A 20403-nucleotide genomic window follows, 5' to 3' on the forward strand; every position below is an offset into this window, starting at 1 on the left:
AGGAGGGGAGGGCCTGGTACAATGGTATCTTCAGGCAGCTCAGCATGGAAAGCAGTTAATCACTAAGTTGGAATCCTGGGGTAACTAACTCGGTGTGGTATGCGGCTAGAACACATTAAAGGTGTGTGTGTGTGTGTGTGTGTGTGTCTGTGTTTGTGTGTGTGTGTTTACTCCTCCCCTCCCATCCAAACAGATAGAGTTTGCATAGAGTTTGTATAGTGACCCCTTTTTGTGCATTTTCCCCACCCCAAAGGTGTAGGAGCAACCTTGTACATGAGGGGCCTGGCAGGTCCAGAACAGATGGGAGGCACAGGAAGAGGGGTGATGGCCGTGGGCAGAGTACACTGGGGAGGGCCTCCACTCCTCTACATAAAGGGAAATGAGCCCCAGGGAAGGGGCAGCGCCCCTGAGAACCACCTTCGGTGGGGCCTGCCATCAGGAGAACTTTGCACTGGGCAGAGCCCAAGGTTTCAGAGAGGAGAGAAAGTCATCTGATACTCAGCCCAGAAATTAATCTTTTCCTGTGCAGATGAATTCTGGGTCTGTGCGCATCGTTTTAGGCACCTGTGTGCTTTTGACCAGTGTGTGTAGGTGGTCCAGGCACGTGCCTCAAGGGAGTTCCTAAGTGACATATGGCCCAGTCAGATGAGACAGACCCTGTGCACCAGCAAGTCAGGAGCCATCTTTGCCCTTTGCCGGTCACTCAGCCTCTCCCTGGGGTGAGGGCCGGATTTTCTCCCAGTGGAGAAGCCCCTGTGTGGACACGGGGGAAAGTTGTAAGAGAAGCCAGAATGTCCTCTGGGTATGAAACCCTGGCACTGCTCACTGGCTCTGACCTCTGGGTGAAGTCCTGTGAGTGTGGGCATGGGGGCTGAGGGGACTGCCTGCTCCCAGTGACTGCCCTGCGGGGCTGGCAAAAACATCACTTCAGGGAGAGATTAGCTGCCTGCAAACGTCACAACATGGGAGGTACATGCTTGCCAACCAGCGTTAACCACATCTGGGGAATCAGTGGAATTGTAAATTTTACTGGCAGAAGGCTCTTAGAGATTATCAAGCAGGAGGATGAGTCTCTAGCATTCATACTGCCCATCTTCTCTCCTGCCCACAACAGACATCACTGATCATGGCACATCCCCATCCCGTGCCTGTGCAGATATTGTTCGTCGGTCATGAGCCCGATCGTCATCTCAGAATCTTTCTAAAAAAATAAAACGAATGAGTATCTTCAGGAAGACACTACCCATCAGTTGGCAGTGGCACCTTCAGCTGATACTTCTTGGCCACCCTCTGATGTAGTCCATTTCCTTTATTTGACAGAATGAGGCCCTCAGAGGAGAAGTGACTTGTCCAAATTCCAGGGCCAGCAAGTGACAGCAGGACTGGAACTCGGGCAGTTTAGCTTCTGGCCCATTCATTCCAGTCTGGAGTGCTAGCCTCCCATGCTGAAGTCCTCTTTCTCTTTGTCCCTCTTGCATCATCGAGGGAGCTCCTATCGGGGGAGGGCTCATCCACCCTCGGTGGGGAGGAGATACCTGTGCAGAGAGCACATGTCTCTCCAGCTCCTGCCAAGGTCGGGCAGAGCTCTCTCACAGGATCGGCTGCTTCCTGAAGCATAGCCCATGTGTCCTGTCCGCCACCGCCCGCCTCTCTCTTTGGATAATAAGCCCCAGCTCTGCCAGAGGCAGCGTCTGAGTCAGGCCTCACCACCTGTATGACCGCCCAGAGCTGCACACCTTGTTTTCCCAGCATAAGGGTGTCATGTCAAGGTGTGTTTGAGTGTTACATTGGGAGGCTCTGGAGTGCGTCTGCAGCTTCAACCACCTCCCTCCTCCTCTGGTCCCAGGTTAGCTCTGCCCCTATCTACACCTCCTTGGATATTCAACAGGAAAGTTGGCTGGAAAGTGGGTGGGGGACAGTGTCCCCCTCCAAACTGGAGAATGGAGGGAAGGAAGACCTTCGGTGATGGCCAGGTGAGTGGAGTGCGTTTGTGTACATAGTACGTTCTGTGAAGCCTTCAGCTGTGACTAAGTCACTCCCTTCCTACAGGAGGGAATTTTAAGCCACGTTGGAGGAGTGCCAGCTACATGCCTGGCACCGGGTTTGGTACTGGGGACCCTGAGAGGAAAAGTCAGGGCCGTCCTGGGGGGAAAAGCCAGGCTGACAGCCTTGGCCTGAGCTGGACCCGCCCGGTGGTGGAAGAATCAGGGTGGAGGCACATAATGAGTGAGCCGCCCAAGGTGCAGACGGCTGCCATCAGGCCTGCGTGCCGGGGGCATCCCAGCCTGCTTCTGAGGCCGCTCCTGCATGTGGGGCCTGGTGGTCTGGGCATCCTTGGAATCCCCATCCTCACAGTGCCCACGGTTGGTTTAGCTTTGACTCCCATGGAACCAGGCATGTGGGACAGCCAGGGTGAGCTGTGGGAGCCTGGGCTGTGGCTTGTTTGAGGGAAGAGTTTGTTCTTCCCTTTGGCAGGCAAACTGCCACCAGCCGGGTGACCCAGAGATGCCAGCGGCAGGGATTCCCTTCACCAGCTGCCCGCCACCCAGCTGGACCTCAGCCCCCAGGTGATCACAGGGGCTGCGATTCCTGCATCTCAGGACATTCCCTCAGACCAGGCCATGGAGGACTTGTTGGCAAATTGACACTGTCTCCTTCAGATCCTCAACTTAGCTGAAGCCGGGGGAGATTTGTGATTTTTCTGAGACCCCCGGGCTGGGTGACAGCAGGCTCTCAGAAGAGCTGGTGGGGTTTCTGGTGCCAGCTTCCCGTTTCTGAGTGGGGCAGTGTCTTGCAGGGATGGGAAGCTCAGACTTGTGGGTGTGCGTCTCACCTCTTACCAGCTGTGACCCTGGGCGATGACCTAACCTCCCAGAGCCTCAGCCTTCTCATTGTGAGATGGCTCTCGCTGCAGAAGCTGTCGAGAGTGGTGGTGAGATTTCCAGGAAGCAAGGCCCTGGAACCTTCCCCACTGAGCCAGGAGCGTTATGAGGACGGTGGTCATTCCCGTTGTTGCCTCTGGTGGTTCCATGTGCAAGTATGTCTGTTCAGCCTGAACTAGGGGGACATTGTCCCAGCATGAAAGGGTCTTAGGCACCCTGAACTTCAGTAAATAAATGCTCCAGGGCTGGCCAGGAGACAGCCTGAAACCCAGGCCAGGGTTTGGCTCCGTCTGCTAATTAGGGAGCGTTTATCTGGTGCCCAGCAGAACAAAGTGGCCAGTTCAGCTACGCTGGAAGCCTGGGCTCAGTGCTGGCGGGGGGCTGGGGAGGAGGCTAGCAGTGGGGCTGGGGCAGGGGGGTCCTTGGGGCTAAATGGACCACATTCAGATATACCTTTTAAAAAAAAAACCCCAAACCAAACAGGAAGCATGAGGCTGGTGTATGGGCTGGAGTTGAGATGCCTGCAGAGAGGATGGTTCAGGCGCACAACAAGCGGCCATTCTTCCCGCTGAGACAGTGCCTGCTGGTCTCCCACGGGGGCATCTCTGCTAAAGGCCGGCCTGTCTGGCTCCCCAAGGAGACGGGGCTGTTTACCTCAGATTCCCAGGGCTCCGCTCCTCATCGTGGAGCCTTGTGAGGAGGAAGCCCTGGTGGGAGGGTGGAGGGACCCCTCTGTGCTTGCTCCTTCGTCCTTCATTGCTTTGGGGCGGGACCAAGATGCGAGAGGTTGGACCGGGAGATCAACACGTGTAGGAGGACTCAAACATGTGAGGGTCCGTCTTTTGTTCTATGTATTTTGGGGTGCAGCTGGGACACTGGGCTAGTTCAGAACACCTAGGGTTTTCAGCCGTGAAGTTCAGGTGGGGAAGGGTGGAGCTGCAGAGCCATCCTCCCTGCAAGTGGGGGGCAGGATCCAGTCCTGGCAGTCTGCTCTGGAACCCACTCACCAAACCCCTCCTGTCCATCGACAGTCATCACTTGGGTGTGGCCCCTACCTGGGCCAGAGCACTGCAGAGGTGGCCTGGGAAGTCCTGGCACCTCGGAGAAGAGAGGGATGCTTGCCCTCCCTCACCAGGAAGCCTTCCGAGCAGGCGGGGCTAGACTGGCTGCTGGGATGAATGCGCCCTGATCCCCTGCCCTGGCCCGAGAGGGTTGGCCTGGGCAGAGAGAGAAGGCGTCGTTTCATCCTTCCCTCTGCTCTGAGTCTTGGATTCTCTCTGTGGTGCTCTCGCTGTCTCTTCCTTTCCCATTTTGCTACTTGTCTCTCTACATCTCCCCAAGGGTCTCTGAGTCCAGGCCTATCTCTGGAGCAGCGGTGGCCTTTCCCCAGCCTCTGTGGTGCTGGTATGTACGTCTTTGCCAGTCTGTGTCCTCTTGTCTGTCTCTCCCACTGGGAGCTGCCACATCCCGTGCAGGAGTCTGGGAGAAGGGCGTGTGGCAGCCTGACCTGGGCTTTGTGGGAGTCACCGAAGAGCTTGGCAAGTCTGCACCCTCAAGGCAAAACCCTAAGCAGGGGAGGGGGCTGCCTCCCCTTCCCAGGGGAGTGGGAGCGTCTAATGAATCCTTTTGCTGAAAGTGCTCATGTGCAGGCATTCCTTTGGGAATTAGGTGACAGTTTGGCCACCCTGATGGGAAGTCTGCTCTGCCTCCGGGGGACACCCATTCATGATGGCCAACCATTGGCTGTTCCCCTCCCAGGGAGAGTGACTACAGTCTCCCTTCCTTGTGCATGCTGTGCCCAGCGCAGGGGGCTGGCAGGGCTCCCAGCCCTCACCCAGGCTACCCCTGCGAGGGAGGCCCAGGATGGCTGCGCTCACGGACGGCAGGGATCTCCGGCAGCTCTTTCCCCCCTTCCCCTTCTCTGGCTGGACTGGGGGTCTCCTGGGCCTCATATGTCTGTCCCATCACCTAATGCCTCCCCACCTCATGCCAGCCCCACTTTGTCCCCGCTAGAAATAGCTAAGCAGTGGGCATTTGCCCAGGAAAGGGAGTGCCCTTTGTAGGGTCAGACTGGCCCCCAGAATACCCCACCAGCTATTTTAATCTGGATCAGGTAGGGCACCAGAAATAGACGAGGCGCAGGGCTCTGCTCTCCCTCGGGCATCTTCTCCCAGTGAGGGGAAGCCTCTGTGGTCCCAGCCTCTGTCGTCAACTAGAGGGTGGGGGTGGGTGAGCCCCTGACCGCGTTTGTTGAACACTGGCCATGGGCAAGTCACTGGGTTCAGGGTGGGGCTCGGGGAGTGGAGACAGACGGAATATGAGCTGACCTGCAGGCTGCTTCTTCAAGGCATTTCCACTTAGTCACACATGTGCTTGCCCCTCAGCATGTTCTAAACCCAGCTCCTCTCTAGAACCCTCCGTCTTCCTTCTCCCCGCTTTCCTCTCTCCGTTACTGTACCGTCTCACACCCCTGCAGATTCCTCCTCTCAGCCCCTTGGCCAAGCCCTCATGATTTTACACTTGAATCCACAGTGTTCTCACCAGGACTCCCTCACACACAGTCTGGCCCCTTCCAGCTGCTTTTCTTCTCTGCAGCCAGTGAGCTTTTCTATTTATTCTTAATTATGAAAAAGTTTAATCCTACAGAAGACAGCAGGCATCAGTGAACCCCCCCCACCCCAGATTTAACAAATGCTCATGTTTTGCTACATTTGCATTAGACACTTTATTTTTTAAAAATTGTAACTATGTTATTTTTTTTTAAGAAAGAAAGAGAAGAAGGGAGAGGGAGAGAGTGAGAAACATTGATATGAGAGCAAACATTGATTGGCGCCTCCTGCATGCCCCCTACCTGGTATCAAACCGGAAACCCGGCCATGTGCCCTGAACTGGAATCAAATCAGCAAGTTTTCTGTGCATAGGATGGCACCCAACAACTGAGCCACACTTAAAAAAAAAAAGAAGAAGAAGAAGAAATAGCTGGCTGGTGTTGCTCAGTGGTTGATTGTCGACCTATGAACCAGGAGGTTACGTTTTGATTCCTGGTCTCAGGGCACTTGCCTGGGTTGCAGGCTTGATCCCCGGTGTGGGGCGTGCAGGAGGCAGCCAATCCATGATTCTTTGTCATCATTGATATCTCTCTCTCTCTCTCTCTCTCTCTCTCTCTCTCTCTCTCTCTCTCTGTCTCCCTCTCACTCTCTCTCTCTCCCTCCTTTTCCTCTCTTAGATCAATTTTTTTAAAAAAAGAAATAACATGGTGTCGATAGAGGAGGTGTCACATAAATGGTAGCTTCCCTTCCTCCTGATTGGGTGTTACTGAGAACGTGGGACTGGATGTGGGTCTAGAAGGGTTTAGATAGAATGAGAAGGTGGTCCAGGCAGGGCCATCTGTGTGGATGAAAGTGTGGAGGCAGGACTGCAGGGGCTCCCGCAAGGTCAGGGAGATCTCTGCTCTGGAGGACGGAGCCTGAGAGGGAGGGAGGCCTGCACGCAGGCTCCCCGGCAATCCTCCAGCAGCCCTTTCTCTCCTTGCACTTCCTCCGCCTTCTGCACCTCGTCCTAGGTGAGCAGCTGCCATGTTCATGAGGTTGCTGAGAGGAAGCCCTCACCGGGGGCAGCAGGGCTGCCACCTGGACAAGCAGCCAGCCAACAGCTGGCTAGAGGACACCACACTCTGGAGGGAATTTTTCCTACTGCAATCCTGGTTCCCTGGCAGGAGACAAGACCCCCTCCCATCCCCCGACTCCCACACCCTGAAAGCCTGGCCAAGCAGAGCCTGGGACTGGGAAGCCCGAGGCCAGCCCTGGGTAGCTTGCCTTGCTATGCTACATGGGCTGCTTTACAAGACCCTCACCCCCCGCCCCCAGCAGGTCTGCCCACTTTTTAATTTTTGCTTGGGGGATTTTCCCTTTTGTCCATGGGGTCCCGTCTTGTCCGCCCCTTCTGCAAATGTGAAGAGACACTAGGAAGTCCTTGGCCTAAGGAGCCTCCAGAAAGAAGACATTACAGATAAAGACTCCTGTGGGCTTAGTGCCAACCTCAGTGACCGGGAAGGAAGCCACTGAGGCAGCAGGTGCCCAAATCCGCCCTTGATGCCATCAGGGCAGAGCGGGGCCCATGGGCTGCCTGGGTCAGCTGTTATGAGCATCTGAGGAACCAAAGGGATTCAAACCCAGTTGGTACCGCCCCAAACCTGTCAGTCACGTTCCATATCCAACCTAACAGCAAGTGTCTTCCCAGATCTCCTTCAAAATGTAGCCTGGATCTGCCCTCTTCCGCTTCACCTGCTCTGTCCCTGCCCTGGTCCAGCTGCGTCACCTCCCACCTGGGCACCTGAATGGCTTCTTCAGGGATCCACCCACTCGCACTCTTGTCGTCCCACCAACTGGAGAGATCTTTTAAAAAACAAAATCAGATCACAGCACACCCCAGTTTATAACTTTCTGAAAGACTTCCTTTCTTTGGGGAATGAACTCCCAATTCCTTACCATACCACAGGCCCTGTGTGGTGGGCTCCGGCCCATCCTTCCAGGCTTGTCTCCTGCCATCCTCCCTTCATTGACTTTCAGCTTGACAGTCACCTGCCTGGTCTTGGAATACCAAGCACAATGCTGCCTGAGGCCTTTGCCATTGCTGTTCCCTCTGCCTGGAACTCCCTTTCCCCATATCTGTAAGCCTCTGACTCCTGAGCACTCAGGCCTCTGCTCACGTGGACCCTTGACCTCTTCCTCAAAGAGCTCCCCACCCCCTCCGAGATCTTCCCCCATCCCCATCCCTGTCACTCTTGGTCACATTCTGTTGTCTTCTACACTTATCACAGTCTGTCATCATCTTATTTAACTATTTGTCTACTTGTTTACTGTCTCATCACTGGAGTATGAGCTTTAGGAGAGCAGGACCTTGCTTGCTCTTAGCTTGTTTCCCAGTGCCTAGAATAGTACCTGACACAGCAGGTGCTCAAGGAATCACTGAATGAATAAATGAGAGCATGGCCAGCTGTAAATGAGTACAGTAATCCTATCCTATTTGTGGGGGATACATTCCAAGACCCCCAGTGGATGCCTGAAACCACACATAGTACTGCATCCTATATATATACTATGTTATATATATATATATATATATTACATACCCCTGGCAAACTTTAATTTAGAAATTAGGCACAGTAAGAGATTAACAATAATAACTAATAATTATAACAATATACTGTAATAAAGGTTATATGTATGTGGTCTCTCTCTCTCTCTCTCTCTCTGATAACTGATCTGATAACTGAGACAACTACTAAGCAGACAGGAAAGACCTACAGCATAGATATGCTGGACAAAGGGATGATTCACACCCGGGTGGGACAGAGGAGGGTGGCGAGAGATTTCATCATGTTACTTAGAATGGTGCAAACTTAAAACTACTTAGCAGTCTTGTTAAAATGCAGATTCTGAATCAGCAGGTCTGCAGGGGACTTGATATTTGACTTTCCCACCAAGCTCTCAGGTGATGAGATGGCTGGTCTCAGGATCACACCTTGAGTAGTGAGGGCATATATTGGAAAGATACTTTTGAAGTCTTTCTCCATTCTTTTCTTCCTTCTGTGCAAATGTGATCTTTCTCCCATTTGGCCATGGCCCTTTGTGACCAACTGGGAATTTGGGCTCTGTGTGAGGAACACTGTTCTAACACTTCCCAGAAGTTTGCCTAGAGGGTATGGGTTACCTCAGAGAGATGGTGGGTTCCCCATCATCAGAAGGGTTCCTATGAACCTGAATGGCCATGTGTCAAGGGTGTGGATGCCTGTGTGGCGAGGAGCAGGCCACTCCCTATAATTCAACTTTGTGTCTTTGTGTGCCTTCTACAAACTTGTGGAACAAGGAGCTCAAGTTGGGGCTCATTCATTTATGGTGGCTTTTACAGGTCATCTGGCAAGTTCTCAATCCCCACCCTTTTCAGTCTTAACTGGGGAGTGCTTGGCACTCTAAATACTGTGTGTGTGATTTGGTGGATAGGGCAGGGGGAGGAGGGGTGATGTGATGGCATTGCAGTGGGAATAGTTCAATCAGGGAGGAATGTAATGCCTGACTTTTATAATGTCTGCATTTTATATTGTCTTCCCTCTATTCAGTTTGATTCAATGGAGCCTTGAGCTCCTTTGTATTAGTCAGAATAGGCTACCTGCTGTGTAACAAACTCTCAGTGACTCAGTACAATAGAGGTTTATTTCCTGCTCACGTCCTAACCCAAAACCAGAACAAATTACTGAAGGGTTCTGCTCCAGGTAAGTCATTCAGGAACACAGACTCTCGAATCTGGTGACTCTATCCCCCATGGATCTCTGCATCCATGTCTCTGTGGGGAGATCTTATAGGTTTACTGGAGGAGATTCACATCACCCCTGCTTGTATTTCATTGGTTAGAATTCAGTCACATGACTGTAACTCCCAGCAAGGGAGCCTGGGAAATATAGTCTTATTGTGTGCCAACTATATCAGGTAACCGTGATGGATAGTGGGCATGTCAAGGCACAAATGTTGCTTCCAAGAAGCTCACAGGCTTTTGAAAGGAGGCAGGTATACAAGCAAGTAATTACAATATAGAGGTAAGTGCAATAATAGAAGCGTGACTGAATGGCAGAAGCAATCTAGAGGAGGGAGTGCATGAGGGACACACCTATACAAAGGCCTCAGAGGTGGTGACAGTAAGAGATTATATGGGTTGGAGCATTCCAGTTAAGCAGAACAGAATGTGCAAAGACACAGAGCTGTGGAACAGCATGCTATGTCCGGGGAGGACTGCAGGCAGGCCGAGCGGTTTGTGGGGAGGTGCGGCAGTGGCAGGATATACGACTGGAGAGGTCAGTCAGGACAGAGGTCGTGACTAAGACTTGTGTCCAGTGGGAGGCAGAGAGCCAACAAAGGGCATGAAGCCAGAGATGGAACCATCAGATGGAGCAGATTGAAGCAGCATTAGGGAGGGTATGTACTCGGCGCTCTCCTCACCAGAACCTTCAAAGATGTTTCATGTGTGTTTCGGTCTCTTATCCTATGAAGTTTCTAATTGCGGGGGAAAGAGCTGGGGGTAGGGGGCGGGCACGTGACCTGCCCAAGGCATCTGGTGCAGCAGTGCTCCTGGCGGAAACTCCCTGGCCTGGCTGGCTTTTGCGGGGTCCACCGACAGCCTGGGGCCTCACTGGCAGCATCCAGCGTTTTGAGGAAGCTTTCAGCGCCCGTTCCTGAGCTTTAGGCTGTCCCAGCCATTGTTGGTGCTGATCAGCAGCTGCAGGTCACTCCCAAGCAGAGGAGAGGCGAACTCCTGGGAAGAGAGGGTTCCATATGGACAGGGCAAGGCCACAGGGGAGGGCTGGACTCTGCCTGTGACCCCAGCTTTCTTATTTAGCCTGTTCTTTTGTTGTTTTCCTTTTGCACAAGATTTTGAGGGGGTGGGAGGAGGGATGAGGATAGGGCCTGAAAGCACCCTGAACCATTTGGAATTGAGAGAAAGTGGGGGAAAGGAGATGCTTGGGAAAGGGGATGGAGGAAGGCAAGGACGTTGGATTGTCGATTAGAAGTGTCCCACTTGGCTCTGTCCAAGAGAATGCCGTGTCAGGGGAGCGCGCTGGGGACCAGCCCTGCAATCTCACTGCCCCGGATGGCAGCCTGGGCCCGGGACACCGAGGGTCTGTCTTGTACTCATCTCTGCCAAGAATGGGATAGCTTTGTCCCAAACTTCAGCCTGAATTTGATCCGCTGGTGGCTGGGGCACTTTGGCGACCATGGTTCTGGGCCTTTTGCAGGAGCAATCAAGACAGAGGAATCAAGAGACACTGGGGCTGGGGTGTGGCTTAGCTGGAAATGAAGGTGGAGGGCTGGTCTACTTTGTTCCCTCTCCACTTTCCTCTGGCCGTGTGCTCTTTGTCGATGGGCCTTGGAGGTCCATATGGAAGAGGAAATTGTCAGGCAGCTTTGGGGTTGGGGGTTTAGAAACTGTGGGGGTCTTTGGTGAGGCTAAGGGAGGACTAGGAACCTAGGAGTGAACAGGGTGATTTCAGCTAGCACCCTTCCAGAAAGCACGCATCTGTGTGCACGCGTGTGTGTGTGCGTGCGCGCGCGCGTGCACACACACACACACACACACACCAGCAGACTCATCTTAGCTTGGCCTATTTCTCTGTCAGGGAGTGTCACCGCCGACACCCTGGGCTGGTGCCAGCATCTTTCTGGCGATCTGTCCCACACACAGATGTCTCTTTCACCATTGTTCCATCTTATGTACTGAGCAGATTTATCTTCTTAGAATTCCACTTGCGCAGGGTCACTCCTGATCAGTGTCCTCGAGGGGCTCCTATTGCTAGAGGAGGAAGTCCCCAAGCTCTTCCTTCAGTTTCAGCTGACCCCTCTAGCCCTGCCCCTCACTCTGCCCAGCACTCACTCTCCTGCCCCAGCTTCCAGCTCCTCCAGATTTGTGCCTTCCTGGGGATGAGAGGAACGAGGGGTCAGCAAGCAGCCGGGGGCTAAGTTGAGGGGGATTGGGGTATAGCTCCAGCCCCAGGAAACATTCTAGTCTCTGTGAGTTCAAGGGAGGCTCTACCTGTTCTCCCCAAAGCCAGGCAGAGCTGACTGAATCCAGGATCTCGGACCCAGCCCCACTGGCCACTAGCTTTCCAGGTGGTGGGCTGCCCTGGCATCATGCCCTACCCCTCCTGGCCAAGGGGCACATGAGCGATCTCGTGCTAGAACAAAGAGCAAGAACCTTGAAACAGTAAAGGCTGTGGAATTACAGGTGAGGGACCCTGAAGTCTTCTCAGCCATTGACAGTGAGGGCTGGGCTGACCTGACTCCAAAAGCCGGAAGGGCTGCAGGAGAGCACCAGAGACAGGAAGGTACCACTGGACTCTCCTCGCCTTCAAAAAGGTGACTCCATTAATCAAGCACTTAGCGTAGGCCAAGCACCGTGCTCACCCGTGTTTATCTCATTTATTCCACACACCGCCATGGGGTGACTGTGTTTATTCACCCCCACCTTCCAGATGAAACAGCTGGGTCCCAGAGAGGTTAAGTGACTTGGCCAAGATCGTGTAGGTAGGAAGGAATAAGCTGCAATTCTGACCTCACGGTTCAAGCATTCCATCACTCACGAGAGCACTAGAGCAGTGGTGAAGCAGTGCGAAGCGAGGCATCTGCTCCCGGCGGTGTCCTCCAGGCCTGGCATATGTTAAAGTACTTTACATACACATTTTCCCTTTTGACTTCTCTCTAGACCCCAGGAAGGAGAAAATAAGCTTGGGGACCCCCCCCCCCCATTTCACAGATGAGTAGACTGAGGCTCAGAGAAGTTAGACAGGAATAATTGCATCTGGCGTTTGGCAGCACTTTCCCATGTGTCTTCTTCTTGGATCAGATGAGGCCACTGCTGCCCAAAGAGGCCAAGTCGCTTGCCTCAGGAAATCTTTGCAGATTTTCTGGAGCTGGAACCCTCCTCTCCACTCCCATTGACTGTTGCTTCTCTGAGGCTGTGGATCAGCATGGTGGGGGCAGGGGGGGGGCGCATGGAATGAGACCACTGGTAGTTTCCAATGGAGACATGTAGCCACTGGGTTGGGCACCTTCCAGGCTTGAGGAAGTTCCCTGCACATCTTGGCTTTCTTTGCTCTGCATGCATCTCCCTGGGAGTGTGAGGCCCCAGTACATTAATGTGAAACACATCCCAGCCAGCTCCCACCCACCTGATGGGCTGCTGGAAGGACCAGAAGCCTCCTCCCCAAGCCCTGCCCACGCACACCAGCTGGGCAGCTCCCCTGGGGGCCCTCAGAGCCAGGCCAGGCCTGGCCAAGACACCGCCAGACTCATCTTCCCCTCATCGTCTCCCAACTGCCTCTCTGACCTCGGGGCTGTCGCTTCCCAAGCACTTTCCCTGGCATTAGGGACGCAGCCTGGTGTATAACAAGAGTGATGATGACAGTAATGATAATAATAGCTAACGTTTACGGCGCACTTAGTCTGTGCCACGCTCTGTGCCAAGCGCTTTACACGCATTATCTCACTTACTCCTTCCATCCACCCTGTCAGGCAGGTTCTAGCACTGTCCCCATTTTACAGCTGAGGAAACTGATTTGAATCCAGAGCCGACTATCATTGTTATTCCCTTTTTCCAAAATGTTCCAAAGGCACGCACTGTGAGTTCAGGAAGCGGCTTTTGGTAGTAGAATATGGGCAAGTATTTTCTCTTTTAATAGGCTTGTTTTAATGTGCATCGGTGTTATAGGTTGAAGTCTTGTGTGTGTCCCCAAATCGGTATGGTGAAGTCCTAATCCCAGGACCTCAGAATGTGACCTTATTTGGAAATAGGGTTGTTGCAGATGTAATTAGTTACCATGAGGTCATACTGGGGTAGGGTGGGCCCCTAATCTAATGACCGATGTCCTTATAAAAAAGGGGGAATTTGGACACAGACATGCACACAGGGAGAACACCATGTGAAGATGAGGACAGCGATAGAGGTGATCCTTCTACAAGCCAAGAGACACCAAAGATTGCCAACAAACCATGAGAATCTGTTATAGACATAGAACAGATCCTCCTGCACAGCCCTCAGAAGGACCCAACCCTGCCAACACCTTGATCTTGCGCTCCTCGCTCCCAGGACTGAGACAGGAAATTTCTGTTGTTTAAGCCACTCAGTTGTGGTACTTTGTTACGACGGCCCTGGCAAGTTAACACAGTAGGAATAGACACACACACACACACACACACACACACACACTCTCCTCGCTTAATGTTGTTGATAGGCTCATCTTGACAGCAAAGCAAATAACCAAGTCACCAGACCCAGCTGCTGTGACAGCAGGTTAGTGAGTGTTACTACTCGAATAGGCACCTGGGGCATCCCACCTGCCATCTCACCTCCCACCCCACAGACTCCAACCACATGCCGACTGCCCTTCAGATGAGTTCTGGAGGTGACTCTTTCTCCGTCTTGTCCCATTTCCAGTGGTGCTTTAGGGTGCCCTACTTCCGCCTGTGGGTATCTGTTCTTATTCAGCTCTGGTGCCAACCATGTGGTCATCCCCAGATCCCTGGAATAAATTATCGAGAGCCTCCACCCTGGATCCCATCACTTTCTCTAACACACAGCAGCATGTCATGGAATTCATGAACAAGTCCCTTCACTTCCAGCTGACTGCTTGCTCTTGCAGCCCTGACCCTCCCACTGCCGAGCTATTGTATCCCCCATGGCTCCCTCTGGAAAGCCATCTTCCTTCTTCTACTGTTATCCTTTCTTCAAGGCCTAGCTCTGCTGTGTCCTCATCTGAGAAGTCTGCTCTGCTCACCCCCGACACACTGATCTTGCCCTTTCCTGAACTCTCACTGCGTGGCTTGTTTGTTTGTTTGTTTTTATTTTAAAAAAACTTGTATTTATTGATCTCAGAGAATAAGGGAGAGGGAGAGAGAGATAGAAACATCAATGATGAGAGAGAATCACCGATCTGCCGCCTCCTGCATGCCCCACACCGGGGATCCAGGCCACAACTTGGGCATGTGCCTGCGACTGGGAATCGACCTCCTGGTTCATAGGTCGATGCTCACCACTGAGCATGGCTTTTTATGCCTCTCAGGAGGCTGACACTCTTCCAACACGACTAGGTCAATCCTTGTGCCCTAGCTCTCACCATCATGGACCATGACTTACACTCTGAACTGTACTCATACAGTGCATAGAATGTCATAGGCGATGACTTGATTGGAAAGGGATTTGAAGGAGTGAAGGCTTGCATGTTTCCTAGGAAATGGTCAAAGAAGACTTCTTTGACTGGTTAAGGACTTTTGAAAGCTGGGTTGGGCTCCTTCTCACAGCCTGGGTCTTAGCTCCAGCACCCCAGGTCTTAGCTTCAGCATGGCGTGGGTCTGTGCCCCAGCAACCAAATACATCCAGTGGGGTGGGCAAGTCCTCCCTGCCTCCTGCCTCGCCCTGGCTGCTGTCTTGGGGATACTTGGAGTGTCAGGTCTGTTCCCTGAAAGTTGCAGTGGTTTTGACAAGAAAGTCTATATCCCTCCTGTCCGTTCATCCTCAAACTCTCCTTATCCTGGGAACTTTCTGAGCAGCGGCCATGCTGCCTCATGCCCACACTGTCTCTCTCACATGGTCTGGTGAGCCCTCAGCCAATAGAATGGACGAACAAACTCAAAGGTTTCCCTTCGTGTCTCATGGTCCCCAGGGAGATTGGGTGGCCTTGCCTCTTAGGGGATTTTCTGGGTCAAGGTACCACCAGGATCTGTAGTAATGTCCCCTCTGTTCCTGAGCTGGAAAAAGTGGATTGAGGCTGGAGGAGTGAGCCCCAAAGCTGGAGTTGCTGGGAACTCCACTCTCTCGAAAGGGCGAGGAGTTGGTCTGTTGTGGGTTACAGATGTACCCCAGCTGGACTTGCACCCCCTACATTCCGCCCCCCCCCCCCCCAGTGTTTATTGCTGTTTAGCTCTAAGAAGAGCTGCTGAGTCAGCTTTCTCTGGTGCAGCTAGCTCTTGGAGCCAGGCTGTCCTATATCTCTCACACTATCCACCCCTTAGATAAACAGACTGGCATCCTCCACACACTACGAGGTTCTGATGTGGTTGCAAAGGGCTCCATTAGCCAAACGCCTCTCTCTGTAAGAAGGGCCCTGGCAAAAGGCCCTGCTTTTCTTCCAGCCTGAGTCAGGCCTTTGCTGGAGTGACAGGAGAATCCACTTCCTGCCTGAAAAGGTGGCCTCAGCAGAGGTCTCTGCTGGGCGGAGCCTTCCTTCCTCGCTGCTCACGCACCCAGGCTTCCTCCTCACGGAAGGCCTGGGCAGGCCTGTGCCTGAGGCAGCCCCCCTTAGCCTTTCATAGGAGCGGTTGATCTTTCGAACCCAGCCCTGCAAATTGGGCACCGACCAGCTTACAGAACCACTTTGCAGCCTGCCCGGCCCCCTGGGTGGGGTGACGTTTGAATTGTATATCAAACATGGCCCCAGATGTTTATTCCACCGCTCACCCCTCTGAACGGTGCAGCTTTGCGAGCCCCCCACACTGAGTAAACTCAGCTGGGCCGCCTTTATGTGGTTTGTGCTGGAGTCTGAACAAGGGGATTTGCTTTCTTTGAAAGGTGACCTGTGAGCAAAGAGAATATCACCGGCAGCTGGTTAGTGGTGGGCCCTGGGGATGACAGAGAGGGCAGACGCCAAGGCTCTGGGCTCAGCAGGGGTGGTGGGATTAGTGACCAGTGTGGCGAGGCTCAGCACCTGAGAGCCAGGGCTGGAGGGAAGCAGACCAGCTGGGCACCCATGGCGCTGTTGACCCAGTACTCTCAGCGATGGGCTTGTTGTGGCCCAGGAGGGCCCCGTTTAAATCAGAGGTGGGGGAAGAGGAGAATCTGTTACAGAAGGAGAGGCCAGCTGCAAAGCATCCTCCGAGAGGCCTTCTGAGGGAAAGCTCAAAGCTGCAGAGGTATCAGATGACCCCTGCCTTCCAAGAGGCACACGAACCCATCGAGGGAATTCAGGCTGCTCTTTAGTGGGAAAGGCACAGGGAATAACACTGTCACTCTGCCAAGCTGACTTTACCTCCTCCAGGAAGCCCTCCCTGACCTCCTCCTCCAGCTCCCAGGTCCTCACCATTCCCGGCCACTCCAGAACTTACTTGTCTGTCTCTAGCACCAGAGTAAAGGTTCACAAACTTCCGGGTGGGGCCAAGGAAGCCACCCCCGCCCCACCCCCAGGTGACTCAGGCATGGGCAGACTTCAAAGAACCATCTTGCTCTCGAGCAATCTTCTAATCTCTCCAAATAGAAATGTAGCCACGTATGTAACATGAGCCACGTATGTAACTTTAAATTTTCTAGTAGCCACTTAAAACTGTAAAGCAGCTAAAATCATTTCTAAAGTATTTTTTCACTTAACCAAAATATCATTCCAACATGCAATCAATACACAAATTGTTAATGAGGTATTTCACATTCCTTTTGTGTGTTTCTTTTACTGTCTTTGAAACTTGGCCCACAGACCAGCAGTTATAGCATCACCTGTGAGCTTGGTGGAAATGCAGGATCTCGGGCTCCTGCCCAGACCTACTGAATCAGATCCTCATTTTATTTTTTTTTATATATTTGTTTGTTTGTTTGTTAATCCTCACCCGAAGATATTTTTCCATTGATCTTTTAGAGAGAATGGGAAAGAGAGAGAAACATCCATGTGAGAGAAACACATTGATTAGTTGCCTTCTGCATGCGCCCCGACCAGGAACCAGGCTGGGGAGGAGCCTGCAACAGCAGTTCATGCCCTTGACCAGAATCATACCTGGGACCCTTGGGTCCACAGGCCAACGCTCTATCCACTGAGCAACACCAGCTAGGGCCAGATCCTCATTTTAACTTGCCTGCAGAGGCTTTGTATGAGTGTCGAGGCCGGGAATCCCTGCTCTAGATCTAGATTGTGAGCTCCTTCCTGTCAAGACTGTGATTTAACTTATGTGTAGCGCCTACAGGGGACCTAGCGTCTGGAAGGTACACAGCATATGTTTTTGGAGGAGAGGAGTGAATGCTTGAATCCTGCAGGCACCCTCCCTCCCCCACTCTTGGCATCACATCCCTATGCCCTGTCCGTGAGAATCTCAGAATCTCAGGTCTGAAAAAGAATTTAGGAGTCAGAGAACAGAGGTGTGTCAGAGCCGATAGGAAACTTAAAGTTCCTGTAGCCTCACTCCTTTGAGCCCCACCGCGGGTAAGTCCCCCAGCTTATTGGGTCCAGCCGGCCACCTCCTTTCAGGAGTGAAGTGGTTTGAGAGGGCGTGTTGCTGGGCCTGCCTTTCTCTTCAGACGTCTCCAGGCTCTCCCTCAGGAAGTCTGTGGAGCCATGGTTCAGGGGCCCAGGTCTGGCCTGCACATAGTCGTTATCCATCTGCTTCTCAGTCTTCTTCCAGAAAATATGTAAGGCACCTGTACATATGCATAGATTTCAACAAATTGAAACAAAAATAGAAAAAGTGGTAAAGAAGTGTGCATAGATATGCTAGTAGTACATAGAGTAGTGAAAAGTCAGAAACAACCTTCGTGTCCAAGACCAGGGGAGTAGCTAATGAAACCACGGCCTCGAAACCGTGAATTCCATGTCACAGATCAGAAGGCTGATATAGAAGTATTGACTGACGTGGGAAAATGTTCATTACACGGTGTAAGGGTATTGTGCCGGGCTTATTTTATTTCTGGGCATGGAAGAATGTCTGGAATCTATATATATATCTATATCTCAAAATATTAATGTTGCTTTTGCATTGGGAAGGATTCTGAGTGATTCTTACTCGCTTTTGGACTAACCGCTGCTTCTCTAATTTCTAGTTTTTCCCCTCAGTGAGCATGAATTCTTATGTGATACAGAAATAAAATTTACAAAGTAGAATATGGGTGAGGAAAATGGGAAGAGGAGAAAATCAGAGTCCTACTCTGTGTAGAATTTATTTGGAAAATGTATTGATCTTTTAAAGTCCTAACTACAGCCCAGTGGGTGTGGCTCAGCAGTTGAGCTTCGACCCAGGAACCAAGAGATTGCCGGTTTGATTCCCAGTCAGGGCGCATGCCCGGGTTGCAGGTTTGATTCCCCAGTAGGAGATGTGCAGGAGGCATCTGATTGGTGAAGTTACTCCCTCTCTCATCAATGTTTCTATCTCTATCTCTCCCTTCCTCTCTCTAAAAATCAATGAAAACATATTTTTAAAGTTCTAACTACAGGTTTATACCATTATGGCGCAGTGACCCTATTACATTTAGCAAGCAATTAGTAAGTTTTTAAAAAATATATATTTTTATTGATTTCAGAGAGGAAGGGAGAGGGAGAGAGAGAGAGAAACATCAATGATGAGAGAGAATCACTGATCGGCTGCCTCCTGCACACCCGCTACTGGGGATGGAGCCTGCAACCTGGGCATGTGCCCTTGACCGGAATCAAACCTTCAGTCTGCAGACCAATGCGCTATCCACTGAGACAAACCAGCTAGGGTGCATTAGTAAGTTTTGAGTAATGGCCTTACCACATTAGGATTTGAAAATTCATGAGCCAGCTTTTCTTCAATTTCAGTCTGTATTCAGGGAAGTGAAAATTAATAATGGTGCAGTCTCTGTTTTGTTTTGAATGGAATCCGACAGTGACCCCCGCATCACGTGTGGGCTCCAAATAGCCTGTGTATGTTGGATAATGACTTGTGCAAGAGAGAATCCTAAGGTCCTGTGAGAGCTGGATGGATGAGTGGGTGGGTGGCTAAGGGAGTGGATGGATGGGTAGGGATATGTGTTCGTGCACACACCCATGACATCGAGCATAGGACCACTTTCACCACCTCCAGTGCTAGCACTTTGATCCAAGCCACCATCATCAGGATCCTAACTGGTCTACCTGCTTCCACTCTGTGGCCCATTCACTACCCTGTAGCTCGAAAGAGCCTTCCTCATCACGATCTGGCCTGTCCTGCCTCTTGGGTCTCGTTGCCCATACCTCGGCCCTCGCTCGCTCCACTCGAGCCATGCTGGCCTTTTCAGGCCCTTTGCACGTCCTGTTTCCCCAGCCTAGACACACTCTGCACTTCCCTGGAGCCCTCCCCTCCCATGTGGCCTGTGGTCTCTGCTGACCTGCCGCCTGACACACCTTTCTCACCGCCCTGTATCAAGTAGCAACCAGGTTCTCCGTCAACACCTTATCCTAATTCATGTGTCTTCATAGCACGCCTTCCCCGCACAGAGCACATGTTTATTTGCTTACTGTTTGTCTCCTTCCACGAAAATGCAAACTCTCTGAGGCCAGAGGCTTTATTTCTCTTTACTGCCTTTTTGTTAGTACCCAGTGTCGCAAGTACATGCTCAGTAAGTATCTGAAGGAAGGCATGGACTTCAGGTATCATGTGACTGATCTTCCGCATTTTACCAATGAGGCGCCTGCGGGTCAACTAGGGAGCTCTGGGTTCTGCCCCAGGTCCCAGGGCTGGGTTCGCAGGGCGAGCTAGCCCTGCCTTCTCTGCTCCTGCCCTTGCCTCGGGAGGGAGATTAACCACATGCACCAGGGACGGGGACGCCACCGCGGCCATCCTGTCTCCTGTGTGTTTTTCCAGTTTATACAGAATTTCAGCCCAGAATAGCAGAAGAAAAAAACATTGTTCCTCCAGAACCCTGGAAACTCTTCCAGTGGGTCTGTCCCTGGAAAAACAGCAGCGATCTCAGGGTGGGAAGGTAGGAAACGGAGGAGGGGGTTCTTCCAGCCTTGGGGGCAAGGGGCCAGCTTTGGTTTTGCAATCAAAATAGCATCGGGGTCTGTTTCCGCAGAGCAGGTTCTGGAAGGTGGGTTTATCTGGAGTATCAGGTGGGCCCAGGAGGGTTTGGAATGGCAGGTGACTTAAGGGCTCACCAGCATATGACATAAAGAAACGGGGCCCAAAGAAGCCTCTGGAAACCTCACTTGCAGGCTGGCCTGAAAGCCTGCTGAGCCCTACCCTGGTCTCACTCAGGGGCATCTCCTGTCACCTCTCCCCACCCCCTA

General features: G+C 52.2%; 1 protein-coding gene across 1 annotated transcript in view; it reads left to right on the forward strand.

The window, feature by feature from the left end:
• Positions 1 to 20403, forward strand: part of SH3PXD2A (SH3 and PX domains 2A) — a gene marked incomplete at its 3' end in the record, with an annotated part of 169961 nt that overhangs the window by 14217 nt on the left and 135341 nt on the right. The window lies entirely within an intron of this gene.

The sequence above is a fragment of the Myotis davidii genome, unplaced genomic scaffold (genome assembly GCF_000327345.1).
Source record: "Myotis davidii unplaced genomic scaffold, ASM32734v1 scaffold332, whole genome shotgun sequence".
NCBI lineage: Eukaryota > Metazoa > Chordata > Mammalia > Chiroptera > Vespertilionidae > Myotis > Myotis davidii.